The sequence below is a fragment of the Triturus cristatus genome, chromosome 7 (assembly GCF_964204655.1).
Source record: "Triturus cristatus chromosome 7, aTriCri1.1, whole genome shotgun sequence".
In the NCBI taxonomy this organism is placed as follows: Eukaryota; Metazoa; Chordata; class Amphibia; order Caudata; family Salamandridae; genus Triturus; species Triturus cristatus.
Window position 1 is genome coordinate 864,703,002 of NC_140590.1, and position 18,542 is coordinate 864,721,543.

Consider the following 18,542-nt stretch of genomic DNA (forward strand, 5'->3'; position numbering starts at 1 on the left):
GACTAGGACAGTGTCCACTTTTGCTCTGCCGCTCCCTCTTTCTTCCTCCTATTCCCTCTCTTTTTGTCTCACTCCTCCTCCCTCACTGAAAACCAAGACTTCAAGAAACTGGTATTATCCTGTCTTTTTATTTGTTCCCCTGTGAAATGGATCCAAAAAAGAAAAACCTTTTTGCTGGAAACGTCATCTTTTTCAATTTCAAAGTGCAGCCTGGGGATAAAGAGAAATAAAACATTCAAAATATGAAAAATAAATAAATAACTAAAGAAAGACAGAGTGGTCGCAAAGTGGCCAGATTGGTTTTATTCATACCCAAAACCTTTAGTGCCAATTTACAGTGTTTGCCAGTGAAGTGCTACTTTTATGTTCTCGTCTCTCTTTGAACAACATCGGTTTCCCTGGGTGGGGAAAGTGCACCATTCCCGGAGGTACTGAAATACCTGCTTGATGGGTGAATTGGAAAACAAAATCGAGGCTGTGAGTTCACGAATGTGGTCTTTTTACCATACATTATTGTAAGGATATAAGCAATGGGCATTGAAACGGGTCGCTTCTGGGCCCTGTAGTCATGGCCTTAACGATTCAGGCAAAAGCACTCACCGATTTCTGAATAATAAGTTTAAAACGTTGAGGTAACCATGTTGCTCCTGCTCACATTTCACCTGCTTTACTTAATCTAGCTCCATATGAGTGTTTGCTGTTCCCAGGATGTTACGTTTTTTTTAGGCAGCATATTGCTCTTGTCTAGTGCGCATTTCGAATTTAATAGTATCCAGGTGTTTATACTGGGGCACAATTGGGTTGTAGTTGAAGGCAGTGCGAGTTTCTCTCAGTGGGGCAGTATGGTGTTCAATGCGGTAGAGGATGTGGCACCATAGTAAGAACTGCCGAATTTGGAACTGGGGAACCAGGTTCAGCCTTCATGACCAGTTCACCAGGCGACTTTCCCGAGGGAGCATATTCCCATGCTAGACCATAGAAGGCCCCTCAAGACCTTAGAAGCCCCGTGTCCTAGCACCAGCAGGTGGACCCAAGCTGTGGGAAGAGTGGGTTAACCTCGAAGGCCTGTCCACCACAATCCATACTGAAGTTCACCTTCAGTCTTGCAGGCAAGCCTATAGAGTGACAGTGACTCTGTCACTGAGGTCACAGGACCCTTGAGCAGGGTGACTCTAGGGCAGAGCGACCGCACCAGGTGCTGACTTCAGGTGGGGGTGTCGTGTTTGCAAGTATAATATGGTTTTAAAAGCACTTGCTGCCTTCTCCCTGGCCCCCAGCAGTTTTCAGCAACAATAAAAATTTAATGATAACTTGGGTGATTAATGTTCTTAGTAGAGAAAGATGGTGTTTTGTCCAGGAAAACTTTTGATTCAAGGAAAGAAAGCGCAGACGGTTAATATTTCTGCTGCTAAGAACATGTACCACGCAGATCACAAAGTGCACATAATATAAATAGGTCAGTGGGTTACTGCTTTTGGCAGAGATAGTTTATAAGTCAAAATCCTAACATAAAACAGTGAGCTATTACCTGTAATCTAAGAGCTCAATGCAAACTGCAAGATATAAATAAGAGCGTTGTGTTTTTTTCCCCCCAAGTCTTTGATTATCTTATTGTTGCAAAAAAGGGTTAATTTGGATAGAAATCAATATGTGTGATGCAAAGTGCTCTGACACCCGGTACTACACTGATATTAGTGGCACTGAAAATTTTCTGATATTTTATTATTAGGACATTTTTACACATGCTAACAGTCTCTGGAAAGATTTTGCCATATTAGTACCAGTGTAACATACAAATGCAGCAGCGAGAAAGGTGATCAGTCAACCTTTGCAAAGGGCCCTGCACTTCACAGCAGCACAAGTCACATTTTTTTAGTAACTTGTGATCCGTTTGAGCTACAAACAATTTATTAGTTAAAATTGTAAGATTATGCAGCAGATGATGTATTATGTGGCAAATATGGTAGAGCCATAATTATGTGGAAAACATCAAACTAGGATATTTTGCCATTCATGTTTGAACTGCTCTTATTCAAAAAGGGAGGAGAAGTGCTGATGACAAACTCCATGGCTCGGAGACAAATTGCTTGTGAGTCCACTCTTAAGCGTATTTGGGATGTATTGTGATTTGAAACATATTCCACTTTGTGAATGTATTTTAATGTCAATAACTCATATTAAACCTTAAACATGTCTAGCCATTGGTTGAATTAAATAGCGCAATAAGCTGTAACCGAATAGTGAAATGGGAAACAAATACTAAAAATTGGGATATTTTGCTCTGACACACCTCTGACTCCGCCCACTGACCCAATCCTTGGGTTATTCCCGCCCGCTAATTCCCCGCCCACAGTTCCCCAATTTTTTCTCCCCACTTCGACCACTGATGTTCTGGGCCCTAGCCCCACATACTGCAGAAAAGACGACCCAGTCACTGGAATGTGGTACTGGTAACTAGCCACGAGCACGTGCACTCTGGCTCTGTTATTTGCGGGGTCACCTGACTGGTGACGCCCGTGTTGGATGGCTGATGGGGTGTGTTTATTTTATTTTAAAAGTTTTATATAGTGCTAGCTTAACCCGTAGGTATCAGAGCGCTTTACATACACACTGTAAAAAAAAAAAAACTGACGGAAATTGCAGTACATAGTAGGCAGGCAAATACAGCATGAAAAATAAGGTGATTTACACAATCCGGTCACCAACTATCCTTGAATGTCAAGAGAGAGGAGTAAACTCAGATATTGAAGTCTAGATTAGTTGACGTTGGTCAGGAAAGTATTTGTTAAGGAGATGGAGTTTCATGTCCCTTTTGAAGCAGGAGAAGGCGGGGTTGCATCTGAGGACTCTCGGGAGAGCGTTCCTTATCCTGGGAGCGTTGCCAGAAAACAATCGGTATTGAGTGGTTTTCTTTTTCAGTTTCGGAGGAATAAGAAGGAGCGAGTTGGAGCTTCTCAGAGTTCTGGATTGACCTGCTCTTACCAGTTTGTTGTTCAGGTAGTTGGGGGCTGGAGAGTGAAGGGTTTTGTGTGTGATGCAGGCCAGCTCGTAAATACACCTCCCTTCCAAGTGAAGCCAGTTGAGGGAGTTGAGAGCTGGAGTGATGTGTTCAAATCTTTTTACTCCAGATACGAGTCGAGCGGCCATGTTCAGCAGTGCCCTTAGAGGGGCTAGGTGAGCTTTTGAAGTCCCTTTTAGGATGGCGTTCCCGTAGTCGATTTTAGAGAGAAATAGGGATTGGATTACTGTCTTGAGGTCATCATGGGGAAGAAAAGGTTTACATTTCTTGAGGTGTTTTAGAGAGAAAAGAGCACTTTTTGCAGAGTTTTTGATGTGGGCCTCCAAAGATAAGTTCTTGTCAAGGGTGATGCCTAGAGACTTAACTGAGTCGGATAGGACGATGGGGTAGTTTAGTGCGACCAGATTCTTGAGGCACTCTTGGATTGGATGATGGTTGCTTTTTGGAGAGAATAGGATTAGTTCAGTTTTATCTGGGTTGAGTTTTAAGTGGTTAGCGTTGAACCAAGTTTGGATCTCGGTTAGAGTGCCAGCCTCGGGGGAGTGGCTGGCAGAAACACTAGACTGTGTCCAGCAGGACACAACGCTAACAGGGTGCTACTAGTAGTATTAAAAGAGCGTGAGAGGGCTGCCAGTAGAATTAGAAACATGCTGTCAGTAGTATCAGAAGGGTGGCGTGCTTTCATTATTACTATTATTAAATATTTATTTACATGATTAAATAAAATCTTTGCAAAATACATAACGGATCAATATAACTACTGTAGACTAAAATGCAAATCGCCGTGAAGTGCATGATCTTTAAAAAGCATGTTGCACGTAGTGCATGAGAGATCTCTCCAAGTTTTGCAAATATAAAATCACAGTTTGTTTTAAAGTCTATATTATAAAGTGCTATATAGCTAGATACCATTAAAATTAACATGTATATCTATATATATATATATATATATATATATATAGATGTATATAAAGTTTTCACCATTAAGGGTTCTCTATGACTACTGCAGACTTGAAATCGCAATCCGCCATGAAGTGCAAAATCTTTGCAAGATATGTTTAGCACACGATATATGAGGGATCGATACAACCTTTACAAATATAAATAACAGTACGCCATAAAGTACTTCCTATAAAGTGCTATATAAATAGGAGGCATTAAAGTTAACTAATTCATAACATTTGACCAAAAAGTGATTTAAGACCGGTCCATTACAGATTATCATTATGGGCAAGCTTTTCATTCGACTTGGATAAAGTGCCGGTGTGCTTATATGGTGAAAAAAGTGTGAATTGTGCTTAGCAACTAAGAGGTCAGTTTTTAGTAGGTGCCCCTGAAATGATAAGACGAGATAGGGGCTAGATAAAGGTCATAGCCTCTAGCAGTCCGGCGTGTCTATAGGCCACTCGTGTTGCTGGTCTTAACTAGCAGACCCTACAACAGTGGGACGGAGTACGGGCTGGATTACAATTATAGCGCCCTAGCAACTCGACCATTCCATCAGCCTTTCCAAAATACCAACATAGCTAGTAACCATGCCCTTATTTTCAGAATGAGTAGCAAATGTCTATTTTAAAAGGACCCTGAAGGAGTCCATAAATTGCACTAATCAAATGTTCAGGATTACGTTCTGGGGATCAAGTGATTCTCTTAGGCCTATCTGCACGATCTAATCCCTAGTGTTTTAGCAGGGTCCTTCACGCATAGTCTAGTCGGAGACCGATGCATAGAATGTGCAGCAACAATTTATTTGATTGATGGCACAAACAGCATTCCATGTCGCTCTGATGATCTTTCATCTGCCATTTTGGTTAAAAAAAAATCCAGTGTGGGGATCTCTCCCAACCTCAGCGACAGGCCTTTCTGTTTGACCTTCCAGGAGACATGAGGCCTTTTGAACATTGTAAGAGGTCAGCAATCAACCATCTGTGTGAATATTTGGCAACTGATCCTTTGTCCTCTAGCTAGCTTTGCAGCTTTAGAGATTTATTTATCATCCTTTTAAAGGCTTGGGGGGGGTTGTATCCAAAGCTCATAGATCGCCCAGTCCTAGTTTCTTTACGCTGTCATCAAGGTATTTCTTGTAGATATCATTTCCCCTTTGGGGGTTAATTTCAAACCAGACCAGGCTGGCTAGTGAGCCTTCAGGTGCAGTTCTCAGCTTCTGGCAGCATTTCGTATATGCTCCAGACCTGGCAAAGTCCTCTCTGGTCAGTGCAAATTCCAACCTGACTTGAGCGGGTGATGGTAATCTTGACAAGCGAAAAACATTTGTACCTCTTCCCCCCCCATGACAGATCATCACCTTGGTCCTAATGCTTGAAAGGAAAATAGGCTCTGATGCCCTTTTTAGGTCTCGCCTGAGCCAGCGCATGTGCTGCTCTGCGAGACATTTAGTTAGTGGATTTTTAAAGTGCTACCAGAGGCTTTTCCTGGCCTCAAGCTTGCGTTCACGAGCGCGTGCACGCGCGCAGCCCGGGCGCCATCTGGCTTTCCTCTCACTTGCTCTTTCAACGCTCCTCAGCCCCTTCCCCGCAGCGTCTCATGTTAATTGTAAACATATGTGCAAACGCGCTGCTTTCACTTTCACTCGCGCGCGCACGGTCCTGCCATAATAGGGGATGCTTCAAAGATTGATCACTTTTTGTGTGAAGACTAGGTCCAGAGTATTATGTTGTGCAACTATGGTGGATGCTCTGCTTCTACAAGGATGAAGAGGACGGCAAAGCCCAGGTACCTCGCGCGCTCCTTCCTGGTCTAATACGAGGGTTTGCATCAGCGGCGGGTGGAACCACTAGCCTTCCTGCTGCTCAGCCTGGCTGGATGTACCCGCCCTTCTTTCATTGCAGCTCCTGCTGTGTAGCCAATATTAACATGCCCATCTTGTTTATCAAGGTGCCACAACTCTCCCACAGGCACGAGTAACTGCTTGCTAGCATGAGCGTCCCTTGCACTCCCGGAAAAATACACACTGAAATCCATTTTATATTTTTGACCAAAATAGTTTACATTTACAAAAAAAGCGCAGCTTTACTTTTAATTAGATTTAGGCATTGACATCACGTTTTCTTAACAAAAGGAAGAACTACAATTTCTCAATGTGGGGTTTTAGACAAACATTCTTGTCAGCTCTTCCCAACCTGTAGCGCAAGCTCTTCGGCCCCACCTATTGCCGAATCTGCGTCACTGTCACAAACACTGCCGAAGAGCGCGCGCTCGACGATTGTTCATTCCCTCCCCTCGCTGCATGCCTCAATGTTTTAGCATGGTTAATGTTTTATGTATGAGGAAAATAAATTGTCAGAGTTAAAAACAACACAGTGCATTTTGTTCTTGGCAACACATTGCTTTTATCATACAAATAATTTATTGGTTAGTCTCCCAGATGAGCTCGCGCTTGACCTTTGCAGGTATTCTGAAGATTGCTGCATAATTTGGCTTGCTTGGAAACCTTTCTAGTTTAGATATTAACATATGGTGTTAATTAAGTAAGTTGATTTTATTACGTTCAAGACAAATGATGAAGATACTGGTTACCTCGCTTACAGGTTCGTTTTTCATGTCAACAGACACAAACACTGTACATTCCTAATAAAGCTGTTCTATATTATGCATAGATGCATATACTGAAAAACATTTAAAACAGAACGATTCTATCAACCAAAATGGAAAAAGTGACTGTGTTCGATTACTATGTAGGCATTCGTAGATCGAGCTTTTAGCTTGTAATTTAACTTTGAGAAAATGGCATTGAGAAACAGTGGAAAGTTATGTACCCTCTTGGTAGCCTCTGTGCTGTTAAAATCACATTTTCACTTATGTAATTAAAATCACGTTCCAAGTAAAAATAAGCATTGGCATAGCCAATAGGTCTCGCCTTTCGGAACTTATAAGTGTTTAGTTATCCAGCACAATATCCTTGGTGCAACAACATCAACTGTTGCATGGCTAAACACTTAAAAGGTCCCAAAGGCTAGACCTGTTTTTTTTTTTTACAGTTGCGAGCCGTCATGGCTCATTAAGTGCTTTTGCGCGCACCACTCGCGTTGAACAAAACAAAACCGCACTCTCAATTTGCTTGTGCCATCGAGCCCTGACAACCGTATTCACAGCCACATGTGAACTTGAATTTGCTAGGTTTCATAGAGCTGTCCCGCAGAAGTAACTGCAGGCGATTGATGTTAGTGAAATTCAATACCTTTATATAAGCGCTACATAAAGTACATTCCAGTGGCGCACTATTAAAGTAAACACTGCGTAAACAGAATCAAACAAGTTGTGCATTCCTGTCAGCTCCAAGCTGCCAGAAGCGCACGGCATGCTTAAGATACGTGCCTGTGGCGTGCCGCGGAAGCCCAGAATGGAAGCTCCTTGAACTTGTTCGGCGCATGGTGAGACACTCACGCGGCAACAGGCAAGGCAGGGTTCTAGATCTTAATCTAGGCACGCATGGGGCATTGCAGAGCACAGCAAAACACCGCATAAACACAGTTAATCGGCTTGAGTCGCCCTCCCCCCACCCCCCTGACAAAAAGGAACACCCCCACTTATTATTGTGGCAGGCTCCTCTGGGCTTGGCTGTCTCACTGCTTCCTTGTTATGCGGAGTCCGTTCTTATGTTGTGATGCTTTTCTTCAAAGTGTTTTACTGTATTTTCATGGAGCAGTTTAGTGATGTTGAGTCCCAGCGTCCCTCAGCCTTCGCTCGTGTTTTTTTCAAAGACCTTCACACTTGAGCGAACAAGGCGCATTGGAAGTTTTGATGGGCAAGCCAATCTGCTGCCTTATTAACCCAGATCCTCCGCTGATGTGACGTCATGCCATTTCCCTGGCCTCCCAGTTTGTATTGCAGTGCAGGCACAATTCAGTTTTAGTGGATAGCTTGAGGTGGCCCTTTGCCTACAGGACTGATTTTGATTCCCGAATTTAATGCATTGTTTTTCTCTGTTTGCGGCCAGATTAAGCGCAGCTGCAAATAACTTGTTTTGAGATTTAGTAACATAGTATAAAATTATACAACGTAAGAGTGATAGGAGCAGTTTGACGAAAAATAATACAGTAGGTAGAAATGTGTGTTTTTCTATGCATTTACAGTTTAATGTCTAGTCATCTTTTTCTCTTGTGAAAATGTTAGTTGGTAACACAACATAGGAGGTAGTACGGATCTTTTTACATGTTCGCTCTCTCTATCTCTCCCTCTCTCTCTTTCTCTCCCGCTCTCTTGTTCTCGCTCTCTCTCTCCCCCTCTCTCGCTCTCTCTCTCCCCCTCTCTCTCTTTCTCACTCTTTCCCTTATGGTCCGGTACGGCCTACCGCCCCCTCCTCCCCTCTACTGTGACAAAAACCAATATAACATTTTTGTTTGGAATAGGGGTCGTTGACTCCCGATCGTATTTATTAACAAACACACATATTTATACTCAAATATACAATTATGCAGAAATGCCAAGACCGGATTCGGTACATTTGATTAATTCCTAGCTTTAACAAAACTCTAATACATAATGTTCCTATCCTAGTCTAAACATTTTGCTGATCACATTTCTGCGTATTCCTTTGGGCCTACGGCAAGGTCAACACGCTGGCCCCTCCCCCTTTAACCCCTTGAGTGCCCCGCCCTTTCCACGCCCTGTGCCGGGCGTTTCATTAGCGGGCGGGGCTCATGACGAGATAGTCTCGTCATGGGCACAGCGCAACCGCGGCCCATGACGAGACCATCTCGTCATGGGCACTCAAGGGGTTAATCCAAATTGTCCCGCGCACCCCAACCAGAGTGCGCATGCGCAGGGGGCCCAGCTGACCCGGAAGTATTTTCCCCCAGCCAACCCCCATACGTTCAAGACTTACTCCATAAAGGGGCCATGCAGACAGCGCAGCTTACTTACGCCCGCGTGCGGGGTGGCCAACCAGCCAATGGAAAGCGTAACCCCCCTTTGGCTCCGCACCGTTCCAACCAACCGGTTGTAACTGCCCCTGGAGTCTGGTGAGAGCCACATGTCCCTCCCCTCTGGGCGCCCCACTTAATAAGGCGCCCCAAAAGATTAGTCAATTTAGTCTGTTTACATTCAACTTCTCTTCATAATTGACACCCTGTGGAAAAAACACATCAACCATACTTTGCTTCAACAAACTTCTATCTCAGGGACGGTGGGTGGGGAAAAAAGGATTAAATATCCTCCCGAGGGAGGGGGCACATGCGACGGGTGTGCTGCCAAGGGGAGCGGAGAGCAAGAGACTGCACTTCGCGCTCCCCCCGGCTTTAAAGGGTCGTCCCATCCACCAGATGAAAATGGTTTGTGCCAGAGGGTCCCCCACGCCCCGGAAGTGATCGGATCACTTCCGGGGCGCGGGGGAGCCTCCCATGACCCGGAAGCGATCCAATCGCTTCCGGGGCACGGCCCTTAGCCAAGGCGGGGCCAACGAGACGGAAACCCTGACACCTAACCGCTTTGCGCGCGCTGTCCCATTTCCTGCCATGAAAAAATTACTTAGACGAGAAACATACGAATGGCCAAAAACACACGCATGACGTTCCAACTTTGCGTCCGGGGAATTCACTTTTGTCTTGACTGTGTCTTCTTCTTGGTGGGGTGTCGCTGTCTCTCTTCCTGCGTGACAGGCCGAGGGAACTGACAATAAACCAAGAAAATAGTGCCATAAGTACCATTGTCATAGAATGTCATAACATATCGACTCGCACATAGCGCCTAAAACAGTTGGAGGCCCACCGCCCAATCTTCCGAACATCCTCTTCCCCAAGACCCCGTGCGACCGCCTCAATGGCGGCACCTATTCTGAAGGAATGTGTTCCAAAAACACTGGGGTCCAGCCCCACCCTGGCTACCGCCATATCCAAGACCCGTTTAAATTGAAACTTTGTCAGTGGGTCCCCCCCGCGTGCATTAACAATGGGTCCCCCCTGTCACTTGGCCTGTATGGCAAAAAGGCTTCCATATGTAACACCGGGCAACAGGGGTTACCCGTTGCCCGCCGGAGAAACACTACCTGCCCCCTCCCTTCCTGATCTGTCTTTGATCGCCGAATGGTAACCTGCAATGCATTGTTATGGAAGCATATGTCGCCAAGCTGCAGGCCTCCCCCCAGGTCCCTTTTATTCTTAGCCACCAATTCCCCTATTCTAAAGGCACCATAGAAGGCCAAGGTAAAGGCTGCCTTGAACAATAAGCATTCCATCACGGTAGTGCAGGTCTGCTCTAGCGCAGCCAGGATTGATGCCAAGGTAGTAAGACCTATCGGGCGCCTAGTGTCAGGCGCAGACCCCTGTAAGCGCTGCCAACCCTTCAATGCTTTGCGCACTACGAATGCCTGAGTAGGATCCCGCCTGCCGCTCATTTGTGCAAAAAATGAAATGGCTGCCATGTGTCTTCTAGCAGACCCTCCTGTCCGCCCTTCATCCCGCAAGGTTTGCAAGTAAGAGCACACCCCGGCCGAATCCGCCCAATGCCCCTCCCTCTGGTCTTTCAAGAAATTGCAGTATGCCCCAAACGCCCCTTCGTATGCCTTTCTTGTTCCTGGCGCTAGGCTCGCTGCCACCAAGTCCGGTAAGTGGGGGCACCAATCTGCCAGAGCTGTTCGGGGAAAGGCGTTGGGTGTGATGCTGCTCCCGGGAGATGAGATCTGAAAACCTGCATCTTGAAACGAGACAATGCGTCAGCGGCGTGATTTAATACCCCCGGGACATTTTTCGCCCTAAACTGAAGATTCAACTGCAAGCATTTCAAAACTATCTCCTTAATTAAACGTAGGATCATTTTACATTTTGCTGACTGGTTGTTTATGCATTCCACTACTGTCATGTTGTCGGACCAGAAAACAACTGCTTTGTTTCCCAGTTGTTCCGGCCAGACGAACAATGCCACCCAGATGGGGAACAATTCCAGGAAACCAATGTTTGCCCTGAGTCCAGCGTCCATCCACCACGCCGGCCAACGCTGCACCACCCACTGAGTGCCCAGAATGGCGCCGAACCCCTCACTGCCCGCGGAGTCTGTCATTAAACCCAACTCCACGCAAGAGGTGACTGGGCCGTGCCACAGGACAGAGCCATTGAAGTCCCACAGAAATGCCAACCAAATACGCATATCCTGCTTGACCTCCTCGCTCAATCTGGTGTGGTGGTGTTTCTGCTTAAGGCCAGACATTGCTTGTGCAATGGATTTCCTAAAAGGACGTGCCATTGGTATGATACGTAATGCAAAATTTAGTTGTCCTAACATTTGTTGCAGCTGATGCAACGTTACCCTTTTGGTTTCTAGACATTGCCTCAGTGAATCTCCAAACCTGGTCACTTTATCAGTGGGAAGCCGTGAGCACCCCGCGACTGAGTCCAGCTCGATCCCCAGGAATTCTATGACCGGGGATGGTCCAACGGTTTTTCCCTGTGCTAGTGGCACCCCAAAACTCTCCATTAATGCACAAAATTGCTCCAGCGCCTGACCACACACCGCGCTCCCTGGTGGCCCCAGAAACAGGAAGTCATCCAGGTAATGCAGCACATGCCTATGCCCCGTCACTTGTCTGAAAGACCATTCTAGGAAAGTACTAAACATTTCAAAATATGCGCACGACACCGAACACCCCATAGGCATGCACATGTCCATGAAGAACTTGCCCTCAAACTGGAAACCAAGAAGGTGAAAGTCGCTCGGGTGAACGGGCAGCAGCCTGAAAGCAGATTCTATGTCCGATTTAGCCATCATTGCCCCCGGTACCAAACCCCTCAAGAGTTCAATTGCCTGATCAATAGATGCATAACGCACAGAGCAGAATTCTTCATCAATGGAGTCATTCACCGACTGCCCCCTTGGCGCTGATAAATTGTGAATTAGCCTGAATTCTCCTGGTTCCTTCTTTGGGACCACCCCCCAGGGGTGAACACACAAAGTTATGCACGGGAATCTTGTCGAACGGCCCCGCCACTCTGCCCAATCTACATTCTTTCTCAATTTTGGCCGCCGCCACCCCAGCGTTCTGAGTGACCGACAATTGGTTCCTGCAAACGGAGGGACCCACAAAATGCGCCACCGGGATTCTAAACCCCTCCCTGAAACCCTCCAACAGCATTCTCGCTGTGGACGTGCATTTGTATCTGTTCAACCAGGGTATAATTGCGTGCAGAAGAATCGGGGACCTAGCTTTGCTGAAAACACCTTCAATCCAATTTTTTGGCCCCCCATCCCTCTGCTTCTTAAGACATTTTGCCTCGCCATGCCCTGAGTTGCCACAGAAACTGCACGCGTGCTTAAATCTGCATGTCCCTGGTGCCCTATCGCAGGTGCGCCTGTTGAAATCCCAACAGCATCCATTCTTCCCAGCCCCCCCCACCTGGTGCAGCTGGGGGGAACGACCGAAAGGGCTGCGGTCTTGGCGGGTCCCTTGCAGGCTCTGCTGTCAGACCGCCCAAATGATCCAACCAAGCTATCCCCTCCACCTGATTCCATTTTAGTGTTGGATCAGATGCCCTGATGCGCCTGAATTTTTTGTCATAATCCAACCACCCTGTGCCCCCCCTTTGTTGCCTGCGCCGTGCTGATCCTAGACAAGTAACAAGACATTGCGGGCGCCTCCTCTGGGAAAGGCTCGGTCATCACAGCCATGTAAATATTGTACGCCAGCATCCAATGCCTGATGTTCTCCTCTACCCTATACTTCAGCATTTCATTCGCCCATTCACGCGCGGGCATATAATCTTTCTTCCTCCTCATTTCTTCCCTCTCAACCTCATCTATTAAGAGTGAGAAAATGTCAATATATGTCCCCTTCCAAATTCTCTCCTTAACCTCCTGTGACAAATGGCGTGAAAGAGATTCATACGATGTGCGCGATTCGCCCATGCCCAACAATGGCAATGTCTGTGGCTTACCATACGAGGGTCCCGCAGTTTCTTTTGGGGCAACGACCAATGGTACTTCTTTAAGCTTGCTTTGGTCAATTAGCTGTCTTGCCTTTTCCAATGCGTCCGCCCCGGCCACACCCGCCGCATTCAACCCCATGCCCCCAAGCCAGGGCAGCACGGCTGCTAAGCTGGAGACCAAATCAGTTGGAAGTGGTGGTACTCCCCCAGGTGCGGGGGGGACAGGTAACGAAACATTGGGCACCCCTGGCACTGGAACCCCCGGCGTGAGGATAGGATTCCCTGGTGCTGGTGGCGCAATAATGGGCGTCGCAGGACACGGAAGCAATGCCGGGACCACGGGAACAGGCCCACCCACCGGATCTACGGGTGAAGGCTCGCTCTCTGGTGGGCTGGGGGACGCGGGCACTACAGGCAAAATTGGGCCCCCACCATTCCCAGGGACAACCTGCGGTACCTTCTTTGCCCTATTCTTTTTCGGCAGGGGTGGGAAAGCTTCTCTTGGGGGTAAAGCGTCCCTGCGTGACCTCCCCGAAGACCCCTCCTGCGCATCCAGCCTGTCCGCCAGCTGCGCCATGGTGCTATCCATTTCCCCAATCTTCCTCATCAGGGCGTCTAACACATTCGCAATATTGGGGCGCCGTTCGCCACGCTTAACTTTGGGAGGCATGACTACCCTGCACACTGTTACCACTTGTTTGTTGGAGGAAACACGACCGGCCACAGCACCCACGCTACCGGAGCCTCAATACTGGCTAGCCCAGCAAGGCAGTTGAGCAACAGGCTCTAACCTGCTTGGCTCCCAGCAGCGCCGGAATGCAGAACCTGTACGTGTCCTCAGGCACCCTCAGTGACGGCACCACGTCCTCGCGGGCTCCTCCTGATGTGTTCACAGAGACCGGCACTCGCTTGCTCGCTCCCGCTGAAATTCGCCTGCCACCGTATGCAAATCTCTTTGAAAAAGGCCGCTCTGCCCTCTCTCGAGCGTCGCTGCGGTCCCTCGCGATGCGTGAAACAAAACAGGCCTTCGACGGGATCTCGCTCGTCAATTTCACAACTGCAGCCTTAATGCGTACGGCTCCGTTTGCCTCTCAGGATTTTAGCGCCCTGGGCCTGGAAATGATGCGTGCACCAAGCCAGGCACTCGACGGGATCTCGGCGTTCTCCCGCTCGTCAATCTCAAAGACGCAGCCTGCAGAGGAAGCAAAAGAAAAAAGGGTTAAATATCCTCCCGAGGGAGGGGGCACACGCGACGGGTGTGATGCCGAGGGGAGCGGAGAGTAAGAGACTGCACTTCGCGCTCCCCCCGGCTTTAAAGGGTCGTCCCATCCACCAGATAATACTGGTTTGTGCCAGGGGTCCCCCACGCCCCGGAAGTGATCGGATCACTTCCGGGGCGCGGGGGAGCCTGCCATGACCCGGAAGCGATCCAATCGCTTCCGGGGCACGGCCCCTAGCCAAGGCGGGGCCAACGAGACGGGCAAGATACGGGGGGCACGGCCGACCACCATAATGGCTGCGGGGCCGATGCTGGCCCCGCCTTCCTCTTCACTCTCTCTCGCTCTCTCTCTCCCTCCCGCCCCCAGCGCGATCCTTGACAACAGCTGAGAGCTCAGTACCGGGGCTTTAGGTGTCTCGGCAGATATAAGCTGAAAACATCAGAGTATCAGGCCCACTGATGTAAGTATAGTCGTCATGGTCTGATGCAGAATACCCATAGAGAACAAGCACACCTGGATCACTTTCTACATGTTACTCTACAGTGTAACAGTCTCCTTTCAGTGATCATGGCTTTTGTACAGACGTTCTTGCCGTAGCACCATAGAGTTTCATGACACATAAGAGGCACCAAGAAAATGTTGAGGTTGGCATAATTTATTTATCAGGAAAAGATGCAACCTCAGTAAGGTGAGTTACAGTAGTAAGAAGTTTTAGGTTTGTAATTGCATCGTCAACAGTGGGAAAAGTAAACATCAAAATGGAGATTTCATCAACGTGCAGTAGCTCGATTTTGCTTGTTGTAATAGAAACCTGGTTTTCAAATGACCCCAAACCGATGTGCGTTTTATTGAATAATATTTGAGACACAGAACGTTTTACAGAACGTCATCAAAAGTGTAGCAGAAAGCCTTTAGCAACCAACTGCTGCACACACCTGCCCGGTAATATTGTATGTGAGCGATAATCCATAGCTGTATAATCCTCAGGCCCATGCCTTCTCACACACAAAACGTGTTGTTGATCCAGCAAAAACCTGGTCCTAAAGTCTGATTTGCTGATCGCTTAAAAGCCCAGTTGACATACATGATGATGATGAATACAAACACAATAATTCTCATAGATAGGAGTATCTATTCTGATCCACCTGACCATCCTGCTATCTAGAGGTTTTTTTTTCCAATTGAAGAGAGGTACATCCATCTTTGTTCAAAAATATCCAATTAAATCACTCTTGGCAAAATGTTTGTTTCATTCTAGACTTAAACCAGCATTGGCATAGCTAAAGGTCTCACCTTTGGGACCTTATAAGTGTTTAACCATGCAACAGTTAATGTTGTTGCACCAAGGATATTGTGCTGCATAACTAAATACTTATAAGGTCCCAAAAGCGAGACCTATTGGCTATGCCAATGCTTGTTTTAAAGGTAGACAGTCATATCTGCTGCAGTGGGCCCCGCAAACCCTGGGCCCCTGTCCTGCTGCATCTGCTTCTTTAATTATAACCAGCAGTGGCTACTTACACACTTGGCAGCAGTACCAGCTTCACCAATAAATGTCCCTTCAAAAGAAAAGAAAACACATATTGTCCCCTTCTTTGAGGTATTTCTCTGAAGAAGCTGTCTCTGGCCATTTGTAAACATAAAAATGAGTCCACATACAGTGCTCCCTATTCTGGGCCTTCTCTTTGACAATGTGTATGAATCTCGCTCCTTCCCTCTGTCTCCTAGACCATTACTGTGAGGCCCCAGGGATCGAGAGGATTAGGGCTCTGCATCTGAATGCAACCCAACTGACCTTCTACCTGCCAACCCATGGACTCAGCTTTCACAAAAAACTGCCCCTGAATGGTTAATACTGACTTTGAGCTGCCTCTGCCTGAAAGCGAAGGGTGTGGTGGTAGTGTAGAAAGTTAAAAAAAAAAACCAACCCCCCTACCAGCCATTAATTGATTGAGTCACTTAAAGCCAGGACCACAGGAATTATGAGTTTCTACAGCAGCAGCGTTTTCCACATGATTAGCAGTTTACTGCATTTGCTACATAATCTGCAGATTTCAACAAATAAACTTGATTCTAGCTCAAACAGGACAAAAGTTACTTAAAGCGTGACAAAGTGTTCCAGAGCAGTGGAAGGCCCTTCGCAAAGATTGCTGGTAATCATGTAGTTGCTTACTGCTGTATTTGGGTGTTAAACTAATACTAATGAGGTGAAATATTTCCCCTAGCAGCGTTACCTTGAGTTAAAATGACAAAATAATGAAGTAATGCTAACCACAAAATGTGGCACATAGTGCCACATAATTTGCCTTTTCTTACTGCATAATTTAGTCAAACCTGCCACATAATGTGGTCCTCTTCTGCTGAATAATTCTACTGGATCTGCTTAAAGCTTATTTGTGGCAAAGATTTATTCTTTTGGAGGCTTAATGTAAGGGTGTTATCAGCTGAGACCTGGAATAGTGGTGACACTTACAAAAATGTCTGCATTAGATACAGTTTGATCACTTATTACTAAGAAGTATAATTTGTAAGAACTGGTTTTATCTCAATCACTGCATCATTTTGCAGCAGCCTAGTTTAGAGTACGAAAATAATGGCATACATATTCACAGTTCTTTCTGACACAGGCAGGGATATCATAGCACTATAAACTGGGCCACTGGAATTATGCGTCAGGAAAGGGACAAATTATGCAGCAGGGTTGACTTAATTCTGCAGCAAGCAAAGGCGATTTATGCTGCATAATGCTGCATATTTTGTGATAGCATTACTGCATTGTTTTGCAATTTTTACACTTATTAACACTGTCCTGGCTTTTATTGCCCCTCATAAGTACCACATTAACACCCACATATAGCAATAAGCAACAGAAAGGTGACTAGTCAACCTTTAGAAAGGGCCTTCCATTGCAAGGTAACATGTGTTGGTGCATTTTTAGTAACTTTCGAACTGTCAAATCTGCAAATTATGGGGCAAATGCGGGAAATCCATTACTATGTGCAAAATGCCAAAACCGCACAATTGCATAATTCCAATGGCCCTAACTATAAATTCAAAGGCCACTTTTCCTCTGCACCCACGTTCAATTATGTGTTGCTCATCTTTAACACACACCGACATCTGCAGTGTTGGTAGTCGCTGACTGTGGTTTCATAACCTAAAAGAGTGCATTTATCACCAGTTAGTTTAACTTGCATTTATTATCTGATTAAGCTGTTATTGTATTATTTTATACACACTTGCATGACTGTGAAAACACAAAACACTTAGGCTTTTTATTTTTTTTAGCAACCTCTTTGACCCTGCCAACACACCTGGCACGCAACTAGACCCGAACTTCGAGGGGGCTAATACTCCTAGCCAGGGCTAGCCCTATCACTGGTCGCACACGGTGCAACATTCTTTTTTGGTGCTCCCTCCCCCATTTCCTCCTTCTCTATGAATTCCCTCACTACCACTCCCCAACAATGCACCTCATCTATCTATAGCACCTTTCTGACAAACATTTCATATTTTTATAGCTTTACTCATAGTTTACTCACACTCAGTTCTGTGATCTGCATGGTACACATTCTTTGTAGCAGGCACATTGACCCTCTGAGCTGGGTTGGTGGCAGGAGTGCCCATGTGAGTGCACGGTGAGCAATGCAACAGTGTGAGGGTAGGGTAAGAGGAGTGACTGCAGTGTGAGTGAGGTAACCATGTGATTTTGAGTGCAGATGTAAGTGCAGCGTGGGGCGAATGAATGCATGGTTAGGGATGGGCTTGTTTGAGTGAGAACGAAGATTGAGCAGTAAGAGGGACAGGTGAGTGAAGTGTCACATGAGTGCAGGGTGAGTAGTGTGCTCGTGTGACTGCAGGGAGAGGTACAAGGTGAACAGCGCAAGTTCATTGGGAGTTCAGAGTGATTGCTGTGAGTGCAGGGTGAGCGTGAAAGTGAAGGGTAAGAATGAGGAGTGAATTGTCTGAATGCAGGGTGCATTCAAAGACACTTGAAGCAAATCAGCATGGTATTGATGGCAGCATAGGGTTTCAGATACAAGTTAAACTATTGCTATTATGGCATTAATCAGGGATCAAGGGTGGAGGAAATAAATAATGTGCTGATCCTGCAACAAACTTCCAGTCTTATGATTAGGGAATGCCAGCTCATTATTTTGATGTCGCAGACGGTACAAAAATCAACAGTCACCTAAAGCCGTATTTTCAGCACTTATCTGTGCGCACTTTGAACAGCAAATAGAAATAGAAATCACTTTTAATTGTGTTCTAGGGTGGCTTGAATGATTCATGACTGATAATTAAAGGGAAAAAAGACAGAAAAGTCACATTACAAATGAATACATACTTTTATTTATAACCCTATTTAGTGTCAAGACGAGGTCATTGCAGGCTCTTTAAACAACACATGGCTGGCATTTTTCTTTTGGC